Source organism: Rattus norvegicus, chromosome X (assembly GCF_021556685.1).
Source record: "Rattus norvegicus strain SHRSP/BbbUtx chromosome X, alternate assembly SHRSP_T2T, whole genome shotgun sequence".
NCBI classification, from domain to species: domain Eukaryota; kingdom Metazoa; phylum Chordata; class Mammalia; order Rodentia; family Muridae; genus Rattus; species Rattus norvegicus.
Genome location: NC_141554.1, coordinates 9,778,987 through 9,803,129, shown reverse-complemented (window position 1 = coordinate 9,803,129; position 24,143 = coordinate 9,778,987). Strand labels below are relative to the sequence as shown.

Here is a 24,143-nt window from a genome sequence, read left to right as displayed (position 1 = left end):
GCTGAGCTAAACTATTCTGTTTTTGATGAGCTTGAAACTTCTTCAAAGCTTGCAAAGAATTTAATTATTTATATGACCACTGCTGCAAGATCGAGAACATAATTATTGAACATGGTAATCCTATGTACTACAAGATATCTAAAAGTGCCCCTTGGTTATTCCTCAGAAAAATTACACAATTTTTATCCATAAGTCACATTTCAAATCATCTCCTAATCATATTATAGTCCCACTGGTTCTATTTTACATAAATAATTAATACTTTTTCTTATTCAAACTCAGACCAACATCCAAAAGTAAATGAAGTTAAAATCTGTGTCACAATGTTTGTGTAAATGGTGGCAAATAAAATGTGACCTGCAAACAAGAACAGGACTTCCCATCGAAAATGTGTTAGGAGCAGCTAAATTTGTGGATGGTTCTAGGCACTGCTCTAAGGGAAAATAGGCCTTGGTTCTGTTGTATGGCACCACCAGGTCGGAGCTCAATTGTTACAGTTGATGTGGGTTTCCTTTTAGATGCCTGGAAAATGACTCTGCTGACCACATCCACATTCTGAAATACTTTTTGAGAACTTGTAACCAAACTGCAGGAACTGACTCATTTTGCAGTACCCAGCCACCACACAATCATTTCAAAGAGACTCAAGTCAAAGTCAGAAATACCAAGGTTTCAGAATACAGGCAGAAAGTTGTCTGGATTTACATGGCAGGAGGGGGAAGTCCCAGGGTACAGAGGACAAACAAGAAGGACCAAGGCAAGGAGATTAGGCCTCGGAGGAAGGACACAACACAATTCTTACAGACAGAATGTGTGCTGTTGTCCTCAAGGCAAGAGGCAGCTCTCTATTTCTAGATGTAGCTTTAGTGGAGAGATATACACAGGATGATTCGTACAAAATGGTGTCTTAAAAGGCCATTCTTGAATTCCCCATCCTCTTCAGTTCCTCAGCAAAGTGATGCTCAGTCCTAAGCACTCCCTTGCTTCATAGGATGGAAGCAGGAATGGACAGTATGTCTCAGACACCAGGAATAATGAAGGGCTGACAACTAGGCTTGGAAGCAGTGGTTTCATTTCTACTTACCCACAACTAAAACAGATTAGTCAGTTTCAATCTAAGACAATGATGCTATCCAGCCCAGCTGAACAAAACCATAAACAACAAAAGCAGTAACTCTTTTATGCAGATGGGCCCCTTGCTAGACAAAAATATAGAGGTTAACAGGAATGCATCACTAACTAGTCAGGCCAGATATAAAAAAGTTTGGATAAGGGCTCAGGTATCATGAAATAACATCTACTCAGGCAAGATTTATGAATAGCTATCAACCCCATTTGTTGTCAGGCATGATCTAGTCCAGGTGTCTATATAATGGTGTACATATCTTTTATGTCTGTTCTCACCCATGCCATATCTCTTAATATGCAAACTCCCAGATGAGAGTAACTGCATATACTTTAGGCACAAATCAAGACTTTCAGTATCAGATTAGAAAAAGAACAATAAGGAGTCATCTCTCTACCTTTTGGGAATGGCAAGTAGTTGTTTTCAAAACAACTTTAAGAGAAAAGGTATATGAATTACCACCCTTCCCAATTCATTTTATTTTCTTAGGTTCCCTTTTTGTCTCAAGTGGGAAAGTCAGTATGCTTTAACAATTCCTAACTTGTGAGAAACATAATTATATATATTGGAAGCAGTGGTTTCATGACTCCTCTAGGACCTCCCTACTTCCTACACTGTCCATTTCTCTATCTTCCTCTTGGCTCCATATGCAACTCATCCAAGGAAATAGATGTGCTCATAAAGTCCCAAGCTTCCCCCTATTTCCACACTGAGATCCTGAGTCAGGTCAGGGAAGGACAAAAGGCAGCAAATGTGCCCTTCCTCCCCCACACCACACTGTTCCCAAAGTAATATATATATATATGGAACTGAATATAAAACAGAATTAGTGGAAAAGATAAGTTGCTTCAAGTTCAAAACAAAATGTACAAAGACATGCCAAATGAGAAGAGAGTTACAGATAAACATAACTCAATCAAAATGCACCACTTTTAGACAGTCAAGCTACTAGTCACCTCTCTGAATACAGAGGATAGGAAGAACTACCTACATTGAGCTTCTTCATCTTTGTTTACTAGGAGCTTCATGGTAATCACCATAACTAGAATCATGAAATCAGCATTTTACTAAAAGAAAGTCTGCTACAATTTACATCCACCCTGGGTTCATACAGTGTAATAAGATTCACCTCTCTAGGTTACCTATCAGTATCACAAACATCCTTGGAAATATCCCTCTTCTAGGTAGTAACTACATCCTACCTTCCAGAAACATTTTGCTACGGAAAACAGATTCCTAAATGATTAGTTTGATGTGTCCACTGCAGTTCTGTTTCTTCCTAGAATAATTTTCCTCTGGCTACCACCATTGCTATCTCTCCTCTCTCTGTGTTTCTCTGTACAAATGTCATCAGAGAGGCATTACAGTCAGCTGTAGATAAGCAGATGAATTCTAACCCGACACTACTCCCTCTCTATCTGGGTTGCTTGTGCTTTCTGCCATGACATTTACTAACATCTGCCATATATTTATTAGCTTCCATCTACCATGTGAGCAAGGACTTTGTCCACTGCCACATTCTCAGATGCAGAACACTAAAAAGAACCTTTTCTCCATGTGGTATCTTTGCCTATTGATTCTCCTACATAGTTATCAAGTGTATCAAGTGTAGGTGGCACCTGAGACAACTTTTATCAACACCTTACTAAAAAAGTCTGAACTTTAAGGGTCAGGAGTAAAGGGGTGAATGAATGATCCATTTACCTAGTGTTAAGTGAAATTGTACATAGAAGAATGAAAGGAAGGAAGGAAGGAAGGAAGGAAGGAAGGGGGATGATAGAGAAGAATGAAGGAAGGGAGGGGGAGGGAGAGAGGGAGCGAGGGAGAGAGGGAGGAAGGGAGGGAGGGAGAGAGAGAGAGGGAGGGAGAGAGGGGGAGAGAGAGAGAGAGAGAGAGAGAGAGAGAGAGAGAGAGAGAGAGAGAGAGAGAGAAGCTTTTTGATAACTTCCCCATCATACAGGGACAGAAAACCCAAGAGGAGTTATTGGTGCATGGTTGCCAAACAAAATGTGGGAAAGTAAGAAACTCTGTTAACTAATTTGTTTGCTTACCTCTGATCTACATGTGTTTCCTAGGAATGCAGATCTCACAATTCACACTGAAATTGTGTCTTTTCAATGTTCTTTTCTTTGTTCAATGTTCTTTGTCTTATTGGATAAAAGATGCAGGTCAGCCTATTTCATTGAAGAAAATTTGAACGATTATTAAAAAAGAATCTGTGGGCGGTGAAATCCAGTTTGAACATAGTACTGAATTACAAAGTAAACCCTGTCTTCATGAAGAATATTCCTGACTGCAGTGTGGTGAAAAGTACCACTTGCTCTATAGTGTTAGTAGTATTACATCTTCCTCTTCCCACTTGCAAAAAAGCATCCCTCCTTACTTTTCACAGCTATACTTGAAGATTGAAAACAAATAAGCAACAGCAACAACAACAAATCAACCAACCAAACTTTACCCTCAACCTTAGATCAGAATCAGAATTCAAGTTCATTTTAAATTATTTATCTTTTGGGGAGGCTTCTGTTAATATTTACTCTTCTGTAGAGAAGTGGTTTGAAAGTTTAAGTGACATGAAATCAGATTTAAAATTTGGTCATGAAAGAAGGAAGTCAGTAAGTCCATTCATCTATCCATTTTTGCTATATAGTTTTCTCTCCCAAGACTTCTTCTTCATTTAAGCAAGGAACCTGGTTGACAGAAGATGTTTAACTACCGTTTGTGTCTGTGAGAGTTACAGTGGCCCCCAAAAGACAAGCATCAAACAAAAGACCTTTACTAAGGAAAAAGGGGCAAGGTAAGTTTATAACTTACAGCTACTCCTACTCTATAAAACTTTAATCCCGTTTTATAGACTTTTATCCTATCCCTTTTTTTTTTCTGTCTTTCTTCTGTCTGTAGGAAGAGCTTGAATGGGTGAAAATAAGGATGAATGAATGAACAGAAAAATGATGGAATGAAGGGATGCCTCATTTGCATGTCTTCCTAGAGGTAGGATTAGTTCAAGAACAATGAAAATTTTAAGAGATTCACAAATCTTTAAACCCATGGCCTTGGATGGGCTGCCCTTACCTGCCCTCTACACTGAATTCTTAGCATTTACATCATTTACATGGAGAGGAATGTATCATCCTTGAAGCTACATTTCCATAATCTGAAACTAAACTCCTGGTACAAACAGGACATTTTCTTTTTCGTGGGCATCAGTGGCTGCTTTTAAGCTGTTCCTACAGAAAGCTTTCAGAACTAGATGGAGGTAAAGGAAGCATATATTCATAAATACAGATTCTGGTTCCCTTTACCTTTCTACCAAAAGGTCACCCAGTGATTCAAGTGTTCACATATTTCTTCCCTCCACCCCCACCTTCAAGTGAAAACTTGAGGGGGAAAAATAGGGGAAGTTAGATGAGTAAATTTATTAGTGCTTTAGATCAACTGAAAACAAGGAATTCCCCCTCCTGGATTTCAGTGGCTTAATTCTAACTCATAAAACACCAGTGACTAAGATAGTTCCCACTGATTTGTGAAATAAGAAGCAGAAAAAGTCAACTGTGTATTTCAACATTGAGAGGCCCAGGTCTGAAATATGTTACACTTTCTACAACAGAATTGAGAAGATCACTACTGAAACTTTTGGCTTCAGCCAACTTTTACTCTGCATTTGGACCCAAATTACTTCCCATCTGGGCAGCCAACAGCCTATTTGGATTCAGATTCTGTTTCTACAACAGAGAAGTGGCCTGAAGTAAGTTCCTTTGTTTCTCTGTTCTTTGGACCCCTCACCTATAAAATAGACATAACACAATAGTACCAACAGCTTGCTATGAGGATCTCACACAAATCATTGCCAGTAGACTATCTACAATAGCAGCTACCTAAAACACACTCAATCTACAATGAATAGTAGCCAAAACTTTTTGCAATTTTAGTTAATCTACTATGCAGACAGTCACATAGAGTTTAACCATAAACACATAGGCCTGGAACTAAACTGAAATGGTTTGGGGAATACAAGTGAGTAGAGAACCATCACTTCAGGTTCCCTAACATGCTTTTTTAAATGTAGGATCAAGTAAGTGTGAGGTCACATAACTCACTATCCAGGCTCTGTGATTTAGAGAACCCAATAGACTCACTTAACTACCAAGGGGAAAAGTAAGCTTAAAACACAAACATACTTTTTCCCTAACCTTGGGCCTCTTACAGAATAAATAGCTCAGATTTGGAGGTGATTTTGTACGCAGGTAATCAAAACTATCAATGCAAGCAGCAAATCGTGGTTGGGTCTATACAAATTTAACCTATTTTTCTTAGTTAAGAACTCTACCATTGGGATTGGGGATTTAGCTCAGTGGTAGAGCATTTGCCTAGCAAGTGCAAGGCCCTGGGTTCAGTCCCCAGCTCCGAAAAAAAGAAAAAAAAAACAAAAAGAACTTTACCATTGTGTGTGTGTGTGTGTGTGTGTGTGTCTGTCTGTCTGTCTGTCTGTCTGTCTGTCTGTCTGATGGGGGTACCAATGGATTCTCTTTTTAAAATATTTTTTCATTTAAAAAATGGTGAAGGCAGAAAAAAACCCTATAACATTAATAGCAAGGTCTCCAGCAGAATAGACAGTTACTTTAGGAAATAATTTTTTTTAATGGCAAGAAGGGGAATATGCTTTAAAATAAAACCCTAGCCTGGCCTTCATTACAGACAATTCCACCCTGCACTTCAAGAGAGTTATTTTACTTTTTACGTACAAAGTTATCACTATATTTAGATTAGTATTTTAAAGTGATTTCAAACAAAATAGGTGCTATTTATAATAGCTATTTACAATAGCTATTATAAATGTTTATAAGAAAAGTAAATGTTTTGATTGTTATACTGACTTAAAAAGACATCAAATCCAACTTTTGTATGCATCAAATATGTTCCTTCAGAGAAACTAAGGGAAATGAGCTATAGTCCTATATTTATATAACATAGTTTACTGCTAATAGCTCGTGTGCTGTGCTTTATGTCTAAGATTAGTCTAAATAATTTAAAATGTATAAATTATAATAAACAGGGGAGTGAGAGATAAGTTATAGCTTAGAATCCTAACAAGTTGAGCCAGCAGATGCTAAGATTAAATCACTGAAATTTTAAATATATAGTCTGTATAACAATTGTTTTATATTGATCATTTTTCAAAGAAACAAGGGTAGTTTACTAGGCAAGGATAAGATATTTTAGATGAAATATACGTTCTAATTCAGCTGCTCATCTTTGAAAGTAGTTAATAAAATGACATTACTTTGCATACGCTCCTTAACTCTTATTCTTCCTGATATCCAGAAAATAAATGGACAATCCTTAATATTATATATACAGTAACTCCATTCAAACTGGTTTAGGTTTTTCTTCTGAATAAAAACACCTATCCTCCAAATTTAGACTATGTAATCAAAACAGTTTGTTTAGGAGAAATAAGTTTTCAGAACTATTACTATAAAAACCAGTATACAACAGTAAAAAAAAATAGTCACCAACATTTTTTTCATGTCTATAGCATTTTGAAATGCACATAAGGAAATTAAGTTGAAGACAGACATCAAAATATAGATCCAGAAATCTTTAAGTGTGTTCAGTGCCAACAATACCAGAAGCAGTTGACTAAAATGGCAAGCAAGGACATAAACTGTACAACATGCCAACAGGAAATAATTGCTGAAACCCTAAGCAGGGAAGAAGTCACAGTAACATAAAATGGGGAGGTTTAGAAAGAGTTTATTTTTAATGACTAGAAACATATAGGAACAAGAGAGCCACTTTGTACATGTTTGTTTGTTTGTTTGTTTGTTTGTTTGTTTGTTTGAGATACACTTTTAGAAGTCTCCTTTTCTAGATTCAATCATGCAGTTTAATTTCCTGGGGCTGCCCGGTTGCCCAAAGGCACTTACTTACTTTGCCCAGCATGACTCTTATGCTAAAGTGTCATTCCCTCTAAAGTGTCCCTTTCTCCCTTAATGACCTAGACAGCTTTCTGGGTAAAAAGTTTCAGAAAATAGATATGAAAAGATTTTTTGTAATTATATGCAAAAATTCCTTTGGAGTTAAAAAAAATTATTTCTTTTGTCTTAATTTGTCCCAATTAAAAAAGTAGACTCACTGAGAAGGAGCTTGGATTCATGAAACTCCTGTAGTCCACCCCACCACAGACCTGTGAACAAACATTTCACACAGGGGAGAGAGGACCCTGTTAATGACCACAGTGGTAATATCACCATCACCTTCACAGGACATAGGCACAGGGCAAGCAGGACTGCAGGAAACAGGTGACACACCCCTCTGACTCAGCCAAGTTTCACTGCTTGCAAATCCTGGCTCTATTATTTCCTTCCTATATCATTTTGGGAAATTGGCTTCACTTCTCTGTGCACTATTCTCTCTACAGTAAAATGGAGTAACAATCATACTGGCCTTTCAGTTAATACATGTAAAGCGTTTTACATTAAAATCTAACTCCTGGGTAACCATTACAAACTGGTCAGCACTGAACTAGATGCCGGGGATATATTTAGAAAAATATCTAACATATAGCATAAGTTTAATAAACAGTAATTCAAAAGTCAAAAAGTCTTATCTGGCACTCTGATGCTCATATTACTACAAATGTTTATAAGGAGACTGATTATTTAACATACATACATGCATACATATATACATATGTAACTCCAGGAGAGGTCTGGTACTCTATTCCAGAATCAAGTATGTGAATATTTCTCTGATAAAGCATACAGACTTAGTGAGCTAAATAAAGACTACAAGTGGCCTCATGTAAGCTCAGGTTAGGACTTGCCATCAGTTTGTGATATGAACTTTTTCTTTATTTGTCAGAACCTTTTGGACTTTAGAAGAATTGGTAGGTTTCTATTTATTAAGTAAGGGATAACCTTCAACTAAAATTTTTCTTCACTAGTTCTTGAGGTATGAGTAACAAAATAAATTGTTAAAACCATTGTGGAATAGAAAATACCTTCAGGCATGGAAAATGCAATAGTGCATAATTAAATCTATGGTACATATTAGTCTAAACAGTCTTTCTCTGAAACAGTGTTTCCGAGATTCTCATCCTGCCAATTCATTCAATAAACACCTCAAAGTCTCTTTTTAAAGAATGTTAAAAGATAAAATACTTATGACTGCTTGATAAAACGCTCCTATTTATTCCATAGGAAAAAGAAGACAAAAGCTAGGAAATGCCAAATGAACAGTTGGTTGGAAAGCATGTGTCTCATAAGAACACCGAAGCCTCCGCAGTCATCCTTAGAGGGAGAGGAATAAATACTATACCAAACTGGTAAGCCATCCTGCTGCTACCAAAGGAATTCTCTCCACATTGCATTTGAAGGAAATATTTGCAGCTCTTCAAGAACTTACAATAATTGGTTCAAGATGTTCTTCTCATGGCTGGTCAGCACTGGATAAAGGGTGAGCACAACCTCATGGAGGTTGACTTTTACTCATTACTCCATATGTTGGTACTTATCTCTCCCAATTTTTTACATACTGATTTTGTATTATATTATGGCTTCCTTCAAGGCCTATGCTTCCCACTTCCATGGTGATCCTGTATACAAAGGCAAGTCGAGAAGACCCAAAAGGAATGGAGATCATTATAATGACTCATGGTTTTCCCCCTTCTTGTTATACTTCTACTCATTAAGAGTATAGCAGGAGGTCTGAATGACATTTATGAACTGAGACCTTAAAGCTATATTTCAAACCAACTACTCAGTTTTCAGAGAAAAAAACATTTCAAGGCTTATTTGGGTTCTAACAAATAGCTGTTGTTGATTTAAGGCCCCCCTTTAAAGTAAGCTTACACACACACACACACAGACACACACGCACACACACTCACACACAGACACACTCACACAGACATACACACACAGATTTGAAAGTATACAGTACACTTATCAAATACTATTGGGTAGAAATGATTGAGGTATATCTCTCAAATGGCGTCCTTTAACGTTGTTTTGCAAAACCTCAAAGATCAAATATGCTAAAATACCAGTATCTTCAGGAAATCTGGGAGAGAATTCAGAACAATGCTTTTAGATATACATTTAAAATAATAAACTCAGAACAAAGAATGACAAATTAAATTTTAAAGATGAAGCTTTTGGGACATACTTTCTAACATTTACCATTCCAATTTTTATTATATCCCATTTTTATCACTTAAGACAATGGATTCTAAACATCTGAAGAAAATCTAAAGCTTTTATATACTCTTTTTCCTATCCTGCATGTATTTAGCTCAATATTAAATTACCATGGTTTTCTACCCAAGTATTTACATGACATACGGAAGTAAAAATAAGTATTAGTCATTGAATATATACTAGCAGTAGGATATAAATTAACTAGAAATACTATCATGCTTTTTCACCATTTTTCTGTCTCCTCAAATCTAGAAGTTCATGTATGTCAGGAGGGCACGCCTTAATTAAGCCAAATGACATGTGACATCCATATAAATTTGCAATGCCAATGTACTGATTTATGGCTGGATTTGCATCTCACAACCATGATTGTGTTTTAATGAAACTGAAGTCTTGGAGATTTTAGCCTAAGAAAAATGATCTCCAAACCTTTAAACTATGTGGGTGGGCCATAATTTATAGATTCCAACACACTCACCTTCCTATTCCCATCTGCAGCCCACTCAACTAACAGAAACCCGCAGTTCTGCTACCCTGTTATGGCTTTCTTTTTTTAAGTTGAGAATTTTATGATTTCAAAAGGAACAGAATGGGAGCCAGAAGTCAAGAATGTACAATCAACTTTAAATTTAGTTGGAGGTACTTAACACAAAATAAATAATATTACATTCTTTATAATTCAAAGCCCAGTTCTGTTCATGTCAAAATTGGACATTTATACTCAGAAATGAAGATTGCCCACAATACCTATATGTAAGTACTGATACTAAAAATATTTCCATCTAAATTTACGTAAGTATATATCACATCATTACTTCTACTGACCAATAAGAAACAGACAAAAATCAAGCAGTCACCTATTGTCCTAATCTGCTTGTTGGGCTCGATCTTTATGCAATCTTATTTCAGCAAAGTCAAGAAGTCAAACATTCACACTAATATAAAACTGCTATCTCAGTGTCCTTTGGAACACAGATATTCACAGCTTTACTGTCTTTTTCTGGAATAGGAACAGCTCAGATTCAAAACCGGAAAACTGAATTTTACATTTCTGAGAAAAAACGGAAGGCAGACACATGGGTATCACACCATTAAGAGTTAGTTGCTCATCACCATCTTGAAAATGTTATGTACTGTATGGAAATCAGCACCCTTTTGCTTTACTAATGTAATCAAATAGCACAGTCTTAAAATCATGACATGAATGCAAAACAAATTCTATGACCAACAAAATCTGCCGTTCACAATCAGATGTTTTGGGTATACTGCTTCAAGTTTCATTTTGTAAAGATCTAGATAAAATAAGACACAATGGGAAACAAAGGAGCCGACTAATTCTGAAAGTATCTCTTCAAATTTCAACTTGCTAGTCAGACTGAATGCAAATCTCTATCCATGGAAAGTTAATGTAGTAACTCAAGCAAACAGCCCATTTTGATTTCATGCTTTGCCCCACTAAAAAGGAAATCACGTCCAAAAAGTAAGATCTGGTTCTATTACATATGTTTGGCTGAACTAGTAACACCCAGCTCATTTTGTTAATTACCTGGTTCCTTCTCAGCCTTTATGCTTTACTATGGGGTTGCCTGCTTGTAAAATTCCTACCTTTGTTTATATATTCTCTGTTCTACACACTTGTTAGGGGTTTGTGAATAATTTTGCAATTCTCCCACACACCATATGATATCTATTAGGGACAATGCCACTTTTCACTTACCGATTCTGGAAAATGCAGTGTTTCCTGGTGACAGAATGCCGGGAGCTTCCGTTTGCTGAAACTCCCTCTTCTCAGCTTGGTAAATCTGATTATAAAACGCCTTTGTTCTGATCGCATAAGTCACTTCTTTCCACAAAAGTTTTCTAACGAGTTATCTGCATTTCATTCCTGTGACAAAATGAATCAGACAAAAGGAAAAAGGGGGACAGGGAATAAGTCCATACAAGTTCTTGGCGCACATTTTCAGCTACATTTTTCTCAGTTTAATCAGTAAGCTGCATTAAAGTGACAGTTTCCAGTTCAGGAAGTCAGAGTTTGATCAAATCAGCTACAAGCAATCTCAGTGTCTTGCTGGTGTGCAGACCCCATGGCTACAGTCACTTGGTCATTTATCACATGAGGAATCACTGGACAGTCCCCACCCCATCCTGCTCCTGATGAGCAGCAGCCAGCGGGAGAGTGGAAGGTGGACAGTCGTCTAACCCGGGACTTCTTATAGGGACCTGACAATTAGCTGCTGACCAATGGCAACCAGGATGTAGTACCTAAGTCACATGACAGGGAAGTCCCTATGCCTGTAGAATTTTTGAATTACTGGGGTTATACAAAGGACACTCATTCAGGAAAAGGTGGGGTTCATAAGCCGAAACAGAAAATGCCCTGGCTGTGACAACTCGAGCTTTAAAACAAGTAACACCCTAACCTCACCCAGACAGAGAAGGAGCTGAGACCCAGCCAGGATGGGAATCAGAAGAATGTCTGGCATGTATTAAAAAATAATCCCAAAGCAGAGGCTGAGTTTAAAAGCTCAGTTGAGCTACAAATGAAACTGCTCATCTCGCTTCTGACGGTCTCTCGTACAATTTCACATTCTAAGCTTCATTCTGCACAGCTCCACAGAGGCTTGCAGAGCCACCATAGGGAAATGGGTGAGGTGCCTCTCTTCCCTTCGCACAAAGGGTCCCAAGGGAAGATTCCTAAGTCAAACACATTTCTTTTTAAAACAATTGTAAAAATTAAGCAAATTTAACCATACTTGGGATAAATCTTTATGCTAACTACAAATCATGCCCCCTTCCATTTTCATTTGTCCATATCAAGAATACTCTTGTTAAGTAAACAACCCACTTCATGAAGTAGCTGCCAATTTATTTTAACACCCCCAATTTTTCTTAAATACCGCTTATGCCTCAGAAAAAAATTCAATCACAAACACCCTTACAATTTCTTCATTCTTTGAAAATAGTACTTACAAATATTCTTTGTTTGGATCTGTCCATTTCTTCTCCCCCTCCCCCGTCATCTATACTCAAAACACGGGCTCAACCTCTTCTTTCCAAACCAGATGCCCAATTTTGCTCAGGCAAAGCTGCAACAGCTCTTTTTCCAAGGCAAGCCCAGAGCACTGTGCTGCTTGCCATTCCGAATTTATGGAAGGAAGCATATGTCAAACAAACCAGGTGATGACTCACACTGCCTCCCCCGGCCACATTTTCCCCAGAATGGGAGGGTAGTGTAAGTACAGCCCATTTGGATGTGACTCAGTTTTATTAGACTGGAGGTTGTACTTGATCTGACAAGCTCCCATTTTTTTTTCTTTTCTAGCTCATACATTTAAGGATCAGAAAGCATGTTTTAATGGGTTTCAAAACATTCAATCAGGTAAACAAGAAAGCTCTGAGATTATATTTTAAGTGTCAGCTAAGCTCTGGCCCTTTCTAATATGTAATGTTTCAGAACCATATGCTGTAAATTTTACAACTAAGGCCACTAAACAATCAAGTTCACACAACAGTGGGGAAAAGGTTTTCTACATACAGGTCTGCCTCATGTCTTTACCATGGGAAGAACCCAGTTTTAAATCTCTTTTTGGGGCCCATGTGGCAGGTTCTTCAGGAAGTGGTCAGGGACATGAGAGCCGAGCCGTGTAACAGGCTTTCACTTTTGCATGTACTGCAATTTGCACTCTAACCTGAGTCATTCACATAGAATCACCAATTCTACAATGGCCCCACCCCAACATCTGAATAGTCTTTTGATGTCAACTTGTTTAATAGCTGAAGACAAAAAACCTTAAAAATCACCAAATAATCTCTGGGGAAATCCCAATCAAGTAAACTGCTTCTAAGTCTCCTCTTCAGTATGATGTTTAACTACCATGATGAGAGTGGCATTACATGCATGGAATTAGTTACTCTTAGGTATTTGGGAGATAGGAAGAAATGGAATAATAAGTGCAAACCTCTCCCCAACACACATACAATCTGAATGGCTCAGGCAAGCACTCAAACTACAGTTATCTCTTTTCAGCATACTTCCTTTAACCTTGAGCAAAGTCAGCAACTGCTTTGACAGAGGCTTTTACTGTTGATTAAACCTTGATGGATAACTAGTTATGTTACAATGTAGGACATACCTTCTATTTTTAAAACACAAGGCAAATAGCGAATTCTCCAACTCACAGATGAAGACACAGAAAAGATACACACATGGAAATATTATTTAAAAAGCTAATACGGAAGTTGATCATTGACTTTATAAATATATTAAAAAATTCTCTGTAAGTTTTTTTTACTGGAATAAACATCACTCCAAATTTTCATAAAGAATCAGATTTCAGAAATGAAATTTAAAAACTACTTGGAAGTACATCTCCAAATTATACTGTCTTTATATTTTAAGTACATACACATATTTCTCAACTAGTTATTAAAACCTGTTCATATTTCAACAGGGATATTAATCTAGCCACTGACATTTTCTGAGTAAAGCTTTATTGGCTTAAAGACAGTTACCTTTCCATGGTACACAGCGAACATCAAGTCTATAATTACTTAACTTCCAATGGAAATTAACACACAGCGTGAAAGCAGACATTAATAAAAATCAAAGAACCAAAACTCTGGCCTCTGAAGAAACCTATAACATCTGTTGAAAGTCTGTAGAATGGCTAGTGTTTCAATCCCGGTTCCTCCAGCCCTTCAGCTTTGCACCTGAACTGAAAAGGGTTGACACGGTGTTTGAGTCACACACAGCAGTTGTACTATCACTTAAAAATAATATTTAAAACTACTGTATTAGTGATGACAAACATCTGACCAAGCCATCATTTCTGTAGAGCATTTCAGAATCTGTTGGGGCTTTTTTCCATTACATTTTCTGGAGTATCCTTAAAGTCAGTGCAGAAGGGAGCTATGACCAGATGGAACCAGTCAGAAAAGACATTCAGAAATTCCCATAGCAGCCCAAACATGATGAGAAAAAGCCCGCCTTCCCGAACACAAAGGAACATGCAAGGTTGTGTAGGGTTGTGGCAAGAGGATAAGGAGTTAGTTCAAGGCCATCCTAGGTGAAATCCTGCCTCAAAATTAAAACAAAACAAAATAAAACAACAACAATAACAAAATAGAACTTTCATTCTAGTTGGCCCAGATACGACAAGACATCAGAACTGTCACCAGCCAGGAAAAGATAAATGAGTCAAAAAATTGGAGGAACATTATAGTCCTTTTCAGGGTAGAGCACTGTCCTGGGCACAGTGCAGAGCACCTCCAAACAGCCTCTAATCAAAGGGCAAAAGAGTACAGACTCAGAGTAGACCCATGATCTACTCTTCTGCTTTGTTTTGTTTTGTTTTCCTCCACAAGGCCACCACATAAAAGCCCATGACATTTACCCTAAGGGAAGCCCAGGTAGTTAGGTGAAGAACCTCAGTATATGTTCTCTGTTAGATTGTCTTTCATTAAGATATACATAAATAGGAGGAGAAGCCCTTGGAACTGCCAAGGCTTGGGTGCCCCAGTGTAGGGGAGTGTTAGGGTTGGAAGGTGGGAGAAAGTGGGTGGGTAGATGATGAAAGACCTTCATAGAAGCTGGGAGAGGGTGTGGGATAGCAGGTTTCTGGAGTGGAAAGTGGGAAAGGGATAACATTTAAAATGAAAATTTTAAAAATACAATAAAAAAACTAAAAAGAAAAAGATTAAAAAAAGAAGAAATTCTACTTCTGAGTACGCCAAGCTCTGGTTCCATCTGAAAGCTCTATGAAGCAGTTCAACCATCCCATAAAGCCTCCAGGAGCAAAAGCTAATAGTTTTCAGTCAACATGTAACAGAGTTGATGGATAATTAAAAAAAGACAGCAGGCAGACATCACTGAAGTACAAGTATACTTTAAAAATATGCAGATCCTAGGCTCTCCTGAAGGGCAAAGAGCGAGCAACCAATCCAACCTGTCTATAACGTAATGGGGGCTAAGACAACAAAATGGAGGTATGGTGGTGATGTGGGAAAGCTCCAGGACTCACTGCTTTTGGTGGGACCTTGGGTCAGAGGTACATATCTGCTTCAACTCTGAACTAAAAGGTTGTTTTTGGAGAAACAGCAGAGAGTTCTCTTTCTGCCAGAAACCCAAAATACCAAACAATGTGACTCTTTCATTTCTAGAAATCCCAAACTATAAGTCAAGGTGAACACAAAGAGCCCAGGATCCAATACTGGCCCTGGGATGGTATTGCCTATAGGAACATGGGGGGAGTCACTTTCTTTCTGTTTTTCATCACCTGGAGAATTGGCATAAAGAATAAAATGCCGGGACCAAAAAAAAAAAAAATCTCTCCTTAAGTAATGCTTACCACATTACCAAGCCTGAGTAGCTACCCCCAATAGTTCTCTTCCAAGGGAGGCAAGAATAGCCTCAAGCTTCCATGTCATACTGTCCATTTAAGCAAATTAAGTGACTTCATCGATTATATTTTGTAACAATCAAAAATCTTTAGAGAATGTCAAGTATGACAATGCATGTCCATAGTTCCCTGCCTTGGGAAGCAGAAGCAAGAGGAATACACACTCGCTCTGAGCCACAGAGTGCGATCCTGGCTACAAAACATAAAAAGTCCATTTCTTATTTAGCAAAGTATAAAAAAATTTTATATAAACTATACATCAAATTAATGTGCTCTGAAAGTACTTTGCACCTGAACTGAAAAGGGTTGACACGGTGTTTGAGTCACACACAGCAGTTATACTATCACTTAAAAATAACATTTAAAACTACTTTATTAGTGATGACAAGCATCTGATGATGCTATACTTCTGAAAGTATAGCAAAGTACTTTCAGAGCACATTAATTTGATGTATAGTTTACATAAAATTTCCAGGATCAGAATTCGGTATGTGCCTCCATGGCTGGGCTACATGAAATGCCTTGACAAACATGTACACAAACTACATGAAAATTTATGTAGGACACTGGGAGCATGTCTTTATGAGGACCGGACTGTGCTCTAAGCTTTTCATGTAATAGAAGGAGACGCCTGTCTTTTTGCAGTGATTTCACACAGAAGCTGAATACTTCACTTAGAATTTTTTTTTTATTACTTGTCTCCTGTCCCCACCCATTTTAAAGAACTAACTGACTCAGTTCTTTGATGACAACAACATGGTGGGTGGGAGTGAATACAGGAGTGGGCAGGGTGGGAGAAGAAGAGGGGGACAAGGAGGAAGAGGAAGAGAAGAAAAAGAGAAGGGAAAGAGAAAGGGGCCAAAATCTGAATCATGCCATGTGAATAATCTTAGGGTTTTTTCTTCTTCCTAAGGATATAAATCAAATTAAGCTTGTTTTGCTGTGGGCGAAGGAAAGAGAATACATTAATATCATGAATCAGAGCAATTATCAACTATGTAACACTCATTAAAAATTAACTACAATCACTGCTTTCTCACAAGCTGTCCAAAAAATGAAGAACACTTGTTAATCAACATAATCCTTGACAAAAACCCCTCAAGTTTCAATTTGATTATAACCTTCTTCTCTAAAAACAATATAATTATTTTTGCACATATATTTCAGAAGCAAGATTTACTTCAGAGCCCACTGTGAGACAGGTTTTTTTTTTTTTTTTTTTGCTTTTGAAGTTTAGTGACAAACACACAAGGGTAATACTAGGTAGAAACCAGGAAAAATTACAGAATTGTAAGATTGATTACTTAGAAAATAACTTTAACCTATCAAAAGCATCCCACTGGAAATGGTGACTACACTAGTGGGACAAAGGTAAAAGTGAGCATCTCCATCCTAATAGTTTGCAGTAAGAAGAAAGTTACCTCATGAACCTTAAACTCAAATACATGACTTCTCAGGACTCATGGACTGGTGTATTTATTAGGAGTAATTGGAAAAAGGTAGACCTAAATCAAATACAAATTAAGCTACTAGAAATATACACAGGAGTATTATGTAGAGGAGGATTATCACTCTGAAGGCACACCTCCAATTCCAGAACCTGGACACAATGACAGGTGAATTGCTAAGTTGAAGGCCAGCCCATATATGCACAGTAAGATTCTTTGTTAAATGAAAAGTGGGTATCTTGAAGAAAAAGTTTTTAACCAACCAAATTAGTATCTTCTTGTCTGAGGCAAATATAACTAAGGAGTTAAAGGGGCATATCCTCTCCTTGGCAATGTTGAATCTGAAACCCAGGTACTCAGGCGTGCTAGCCAAGTGCTCTACCACTTAGCTATGCTTGCTGCTTTTGCTAAACAAAATAATGGAGCTAACAAGACAGTGTTTTGTACAAATACAGTTCCTTACAGAATGATCCACAGAGATCAAAGAGGACAGTGCTTTTATCACATTGTTGGGTTTTTGAAAGTTCATTTCTATTTATAGGATAGTACTTTTGTACTAGTATCCTTAATGGAGTCTCTAATAAATTATTTCAAGATAACTTTGAATATGCCAAGGCTTTTAAGTTTCTTGGGTTCTTTGTATTCCTCGATTTAGAAATTTTAGTTAGTAACAATGAGATCTTTGTGGATAACAATTTGTACACTCAAGTTTACCAATCTGCAAATGGGTCTGAATAACAGAAACAAATCTTAGCCAAGATATACTGTCTATCAGTATTGGGTTTATATAAAATGAGCCACATCTCTTCTTAGCAATGTACCTATCTACACCCTTAGCCTTCAAGTTCTCTGCCAAGCTTATATGACTTATTTTTTCAGTCAGCTTTCTCCAATCTCATAATCTTAAACTTCCTACATAACAGAAACAATACCCTCAAGTCCAATTTTGCCACAACCTATTCTTCTGTACCTGCTGTAAATGGATAAAAGAAATTTCCAATTCATATTCTAATGTTTCTCCCCCCACCTCCCCACTTTCTCTCTCAAATAATAAAATAGTTCTATACCTGAGTAGATGGATTTGGAGAGTACTCGTTTGCAAGCACAAGGATCTAATATCAGTCATTAGAGTCCATGTAAAAAAGGTTGCACAAATCTATAATCCCAGTGCTGGGTAAGCCAGAACAACTGCCTCCCGAGGGTACACTGGCCAGCCTGGGCTAGCCTATTTTAGTGAGCTTCAGGCTAGTGACAGACCCTATATCAAAAAAAAAAAAAAGATGGATGCTGCTCGAGATGACAAGTTCTACCCCTGGCCTCCACACATGCATGTGCACCTATGCACACATAAACACACACATGCAGATCTTCTAAATATTGATTCAAGGGGAAAACGGTGAAAAGAAAAAAATTAAGACAGATCTCATCGATCTCCAGAGTAAAACACTCTAAACAGAAGAGGCACCGAACAGTCTGCTTAGGTACTTTCTGTTCTCTACTACACTAAACATTTGGAGTGGAAGCCAGGATGGGTATAGGGGTTGCCAAGCATTTGTTAAGTGCTGGAAATCACGAGTCTCACAAGCACCATGGATTAAGTGGAAGTGAATTCCAGACTGTTTGTAATTGATCATTAAGTATGCAATAAGAGATGAAAAATATAGTAATAAAGACATGTCCTAGAGAACATGAATCTGGTTAAGGGCAGTAGATGTGTGGGTGGTAGAGTGGTGATCTTTGTTGGGAGTTGACAAAATAAAGGAGTCAGTGAAGCACAAAGCAAAAAAATGGTGAGTAGGTAGGTCAGCATTCCAATGCCTCTCACAAAACAAATCACATCTACTCTTGAAATCTGGCTTTGATAGGTAGAGAACAGTGTAATGCCAGAAAACACAAATGAAACAGAGTAGGGAATTAAACAAAATAAGAGAAAGGGAGTTCCATAGACAAGGGGTGAAAGCAATTAATGGTCCTATTGAGTAGTGACATCTCTACATGGTACACATGCATAAAGGTTCAATGGGTTGCAGTCACATATTGGTGGCAATCAGCAGTTTTCTAATTGGATGTATGCTCACTCAACAGAAGGGAAATTATTCCTGGTACTAGGGATTTTGGTCCTATCCCTTGAAGCTGACTGAATTTATTTTGACCTTCTGCCAAGCCACTTCCTCCAGTATGATTCCTCACTACATTCTAAATCTTATCTTTATACCCACAAATAAGTGTAGCTACCACCCCTCATCAAAGAAGCCTTTCTTTATAGAAAATGGAGACCATCACAGAAAACCACAATTGGACACAATACAGAGATGAACAGACCATGGAAAGCTTACACCTAGTGGATATGAATACATCACACCTCTTGCATCTACAGCTCAGGGAACATAGAGGACAAGGAGGAAGAAAGATTCTAAGAGCCAAAATACCAGGAAGCTTGCTGTGAAAAGCTTGTCTAGAAATTGGCAGAACAATGGCATTATCAATGGACATGTTAACATGAAGGTGGGTGTTCCATCCCTAGACAAAGAAGTACAGGTAACCAATGAATGTTGGGATGAGAATCAGCCTCACCCAGGGATGAGGCCCCTCATTGGTTTTCCAGTCCAGAGCCCTGCAGTCATATACACACCATCAACAAAAACTGACTTGGTGGATGTTATTTACAAATATTTGTGCATACCACAAACATATATGTAACAATAACAAAAGAAAAAGAGGCAATCAACAAGAATGAAAAGGCTGTATAATATTCAGTGTTGAGCAGATAACAACTGATGTCCCATCCAATTTTAGAAATGGTAAGATCTCAGGGAGTGTCCAAGAGAAATCCCCCTAGACTCTGAGAAATATACATACATGTTGTGTTTTCCTCTCCAATTGGGTGAATCCACATTCCTTATCATCTATTTCTGACCACATTGTCCAGTACACACATTCAGTCATTCAAAAATCTTACCAAATACTCCGTAACTCTTAGGTACTGTGCTGGGTGTAGGGAATATAGTCTAGAGTTTCCAGACTATAGGGGAAAGAAATAGAAACAAAGAAATGCAAAGTAGACTAGCTAGTGATAAAGTACTCAAGCAGAATATGGGAGGTATAGGGAGAGGCAGACTAAGTAATCATGGGAGCAGATTCCATAAATATCTGGGCAGTGAATGAAGAAGGCATGGCAGAGAGAAAAGAACGGGAAGTGGAAATATATCTTCTCAGGGATTAGATCAGTAAAATGTCTAGTGTCACATATCAGGATGAAGAGGTAGAAAGAAGAAAGAAATGAGTCTGGTTACACTGAACAGGCACAGGGAAGCAGGTTACAAAGGGCTTCCTGGAATAGACTAATTCTTAGCTCTAAGATACAAAACCATAGAAAGTTTTGAGTCATGAAAGTGAGTTATTCAAGGATTTTTGGAGGGTGTTTTATAGCAGCCTTCTTTTGGTTACTATGGCAAACTATCTGATATAACTTACATAAAGGTTTTCATTTGGCTCAAGTCTTCAGGTTTTAGGCCACAACTGGTTTGTTCCACTACTTTAGGTCTGTGCTGAGAGTGAGGGCTGTTAGAGAAGTAAACGTAATATGGAGGACTGAGGCCTTTGAATATGAAGAGGTCAGATCAATAATAGGGAGCTCAACAAAGGTGTGCTGGCTAGTTTTAATGTCAACTTGACACAAGCTAAGGATACAGGCTAAGTTGAGGAAATTGAACATGTCTCCATGAATGACCTCAATGGCTACAATAAGCAGGAAAAGCGCCATGGAATATCTCCCAGAGAGTTGGCAAGTACCAGAAAGTATCTACCCATAGCCATACAACAAAAACTGACTAGAGTTCTTGGGAAGTGAGGACATAATATCTTACCATCTTACCTTGAAGACTATATAGAACATAACTGCATATGAAATTACGATTGATTGATTGCAAGAATTCTACATTCCTGTTGCCTGAGAACAGCAGCATCAAAATACTTAGGGTGTTATCAAGGAGAGACACACAAAAAGCTGGGTTACCTGAATTAGTTTATCACAGATAAGGACAGGCAAATGGGTTTCAGAACACAGATTGCCCAGGTCAAATGGCAGCCCTACCCAACTCAACTGGTTACAGGATATATTACCTTGGAATTAGCAAGAATTAGCATAAGAACCTTTCAGGAAAACCACAAAAACAGAGCAGTAGAATGTTACCCAACGTTAGGACATCAAATGTATGATAAAATTTGAGAGCAAAAAAATCTTAAGTTGCAAAACTAACTTTTAGAGTGTTTCAACATGCCAACAGAGCTGTAGTGAAGACTGAATACATACAATTCACATTTTAGAAGAGAATAACTGGAAATAGATTGTACCCTTGCCTCAGGTACCCTTTGTCCATGTCACCTCTGAGGTTCTCTTCTGGAACTACAGAGGAAAAATGGCATAAAACACTGTCTACTAAACTGCTGAAGAGACTGTATCCTGAAGGGAAATGGTCCTCTGAGTGGCTCTCCACTGTGAAAAGAGACAGATCTAAGCAAGATCAGCAAGATTAGGTTTAGCAAGTAAAAGAAGGCCACCAACTCTCAATTTTACACCTTATCATGTGATTTGGAGCCCCTGTATAAATACAGGATTTTTTTCTTGTTTCTCAACTTTCTTTTCTTTGGTTCACTGCTATGCATTTGTGGATTTTGAGGTGCATGTCTACAGCATTGCTGGGGATAGTATATTTAAGCAAGTGTCTGACAACTGAACTACATCTTCATCCCTATAAGCTAAGAATTCTAAGAGGAGTGTAGTCTTTACACAAAAACTCATCAACACATCATCCCTCCCTGTCTTCCCCATCTCAGGTGACTAAGAACTCCCAGTGATAACCCAGTCATGCCTGTTCCCACCTGTTCTACCCAAGATGGAAAGAAACTGGTGTTAAATACTAAATAGAATAAGATGGCATGAACCGGTTTCCATTTTCAAAACTCTAGTACTGAACAAAGAACAGATGTGCCCAAACAGACGGAAATGATGTCTCAGTATATGAAACTATGTACTTGTATCACCTATACATGATGTGTTCTGAAGACCACAGAAGTACATGTTCTTGACAAAGATAATTTTCATTGTAATTAACCTTACAATGCGCAGTTCCATGGCTAGGATCTGGGACAGGAGAAACATAAATGATAGAGACCTTGCCCTTTAGAATTCATGATTCATAAAGACTTAGTACAAAAGTGAGGAAAGATCAGACCTGGTATGTAGCTCTGGTCCGGTATGTAAAATGGTATAATACATGCAAATCTCTAGGCTCTATCCCTAACACCACAGCAAACAAATCAGGAGGAGACTGTACATCATCTAAAGAAGCATATGGAAATCAAAGGAACAGAAAGAGCACCTTCAGCTTCTCCATGCTTTCTTCAAGTGATCTGGGGGATGGAAAGTGAGGTGGGTGGGTGGGTAGCCCAACACTGTAACCTGGACTAAGGCAAACTTCCTGCCAGAAGCTAGAAGAGCCCTGCTGGCAGCTCTATTCTTTGCTGCCTGCCCCAGCCTCAAATTCCCACAGTACTCAGCCTTCAGAATACTCAAGTATGTGTGCTGAATAAGGTGAACAACACTTGATTGAGCTGCAAGGACTGCCAAGACACAAGGGTGAGCTAGGTGTAATACTGCAGGAGGGCCTGAAAAGAATAAAAGAACATGACTGGCAGAGATAGAAGACTCAAGGACTTGTACCAATTTCTTTGTTTTTGCTGTTGCCTTCTCCCTCATATCCCCTTCTAAAGACAGATCATCTCTGTAACCTAGGCTATGTTTGAACACTATTCTCCCACTTCAACCTCCCCCACATGCTGGATTTACAGGTGTGAAGTACCCCACCAGCCAAAATGACTTTTAGTCTTTGTGCTTATGTTTCTATCCCTAAAGAAAATGAAAGAACTGCAAGTGTGGCCAATGAGCCACACAATGGTGACCTATAAAGAGCTCCATAAACAGCATATCTCAGGCATTATCTACAAGTAGGGAGTGAGTCCTGTATCCCTTCTCAAGCCAGTATCCTGACCCAGATCTCACCTAAGATACCTCATCCCACAGAAAGTTCTCTGTGAGAAGAAACTTGTGAAACAGGGAGATTTCAAGCAAGAACCCCGTCCTAAAGTCCAAAGTCATTAATACCAACAAGAGATGGAAGTAAGCCAGGGCTGATAATGGGACAAGGACTCTCTTTACCAGAAAAGGCAATTCTCCACATCCCCATCTTCTTAATTTAAACATGTATGGACACAGGTCCAAGAAGCCCCATATCCCAGGTTAGGGATGGAGGGGATTATTTGTTGTTTTGTTTTGTTTTGTTTTGTTTTGTTTTGTTTTGTTTTGTTTTATCACAGGGTCTCTCAATGCAGTCCTGGATGTCCTCAAATTCACTATATATATATAGGCTGGCCTGGAACTCCCAAAGATCCACCTGACTCTGCCTCCTGAATGCTGAGACTAAATGCACATGCCATCACACCAAGTCCAACTTCCCAGATTTTCAATCAAGAAGCACACCATAGCATTTCTAAGTATATAGAGTTAAATAACATATAGAGTTCCTTCACTGCTCATACCTTCTTGCCCATGATCTAACATATGTATGAGCTAGAAATAAAACATAAAATCAGTAAACAAACCAGATATCACATTAAGGAGCAAATTATATGTCAATGCCTTTCATTTTTCCTCCAGCAAGATAACTGGAAGTATATATCTGTAACAGAGTTCTGCCTAGCATATACAAGGACTAGGATTGAACAGGGGCACCGTGTGCTACAATCAAACAAACAAGCAATAACCATCACCAATAAAAGCAACTCCGTTCTGTCAGCAGGGAATATTTATACAGTTTTAAGTCAAGGTGATGAAGTATGGCATGTGTCTCTAGACTTACAGTAGTGCTAAGATGTGGGCTGGGGTGCCTCCTGAATTACTGGGGGCATTTAT

General features: G+C 38.2%; 2 long non-coding RNA genes across 5 annotated transcripts in view; one reads left to right on the top strand and one right to left on the bottom strand.

Moving 5' to 3' along the window:
* The window catches only part of LOC120099384 (uncharacterized), a 41,415-nt gene extending 32,365 nt beyond the window's left edge, over nucleotides 1–9,050 (top strand). The window contains exons 2-6 of the long non-coding RNA XR_015646462.1: nucleotides 3,777–3,923; nucleotides 4,028–4,117; nucleotides 4,734–4,871; nucleotides 8,329–8,584; nucleotides 8,696–9,050. This is a non-coding gene — a long non-coding RNA (uncharacterized LOC120099384). The remainder of the gene's footprint in view (nucleotides 1–3,776; nucleotides 3,924–4,027; nucleotides 4,118–4,733; nucleotides 4,872–8,328; nucleotides 8,585–8,695) is intronic.
* LOC120099382 (uncharacterized) overlaps nucleotides 1–24,143 on the bottom strand; it is an 81,690-nt gene that overhangs the window by 11,680 nt on the left and 45,867 nt on the right. Inside the window, exons 4-6 of one of the 4 annotated variants that reach the window (XR_015646459.1) lie at nucleotides 11,045–11,212; nucleotides 8,534–8,723; nucleotides 3,178–3,300 (exon numbers count right to left, since the gene is read on the bottom strand). This is a non-coding gene — a long non-coding RNA (uncharacterized LOC120099382). Of the gene's footprint in view, nucleotides 1–3,177; nucleotides 3,301–8,533; nucleotides 8,724–11,044; nucleotides 11,513–24,143 lie in introns of those variants that run through there. The other 3 variants (XR_015646461.1, XR_015646458.1, XR_015646460.1) reach the window with 3 other exon arrangements.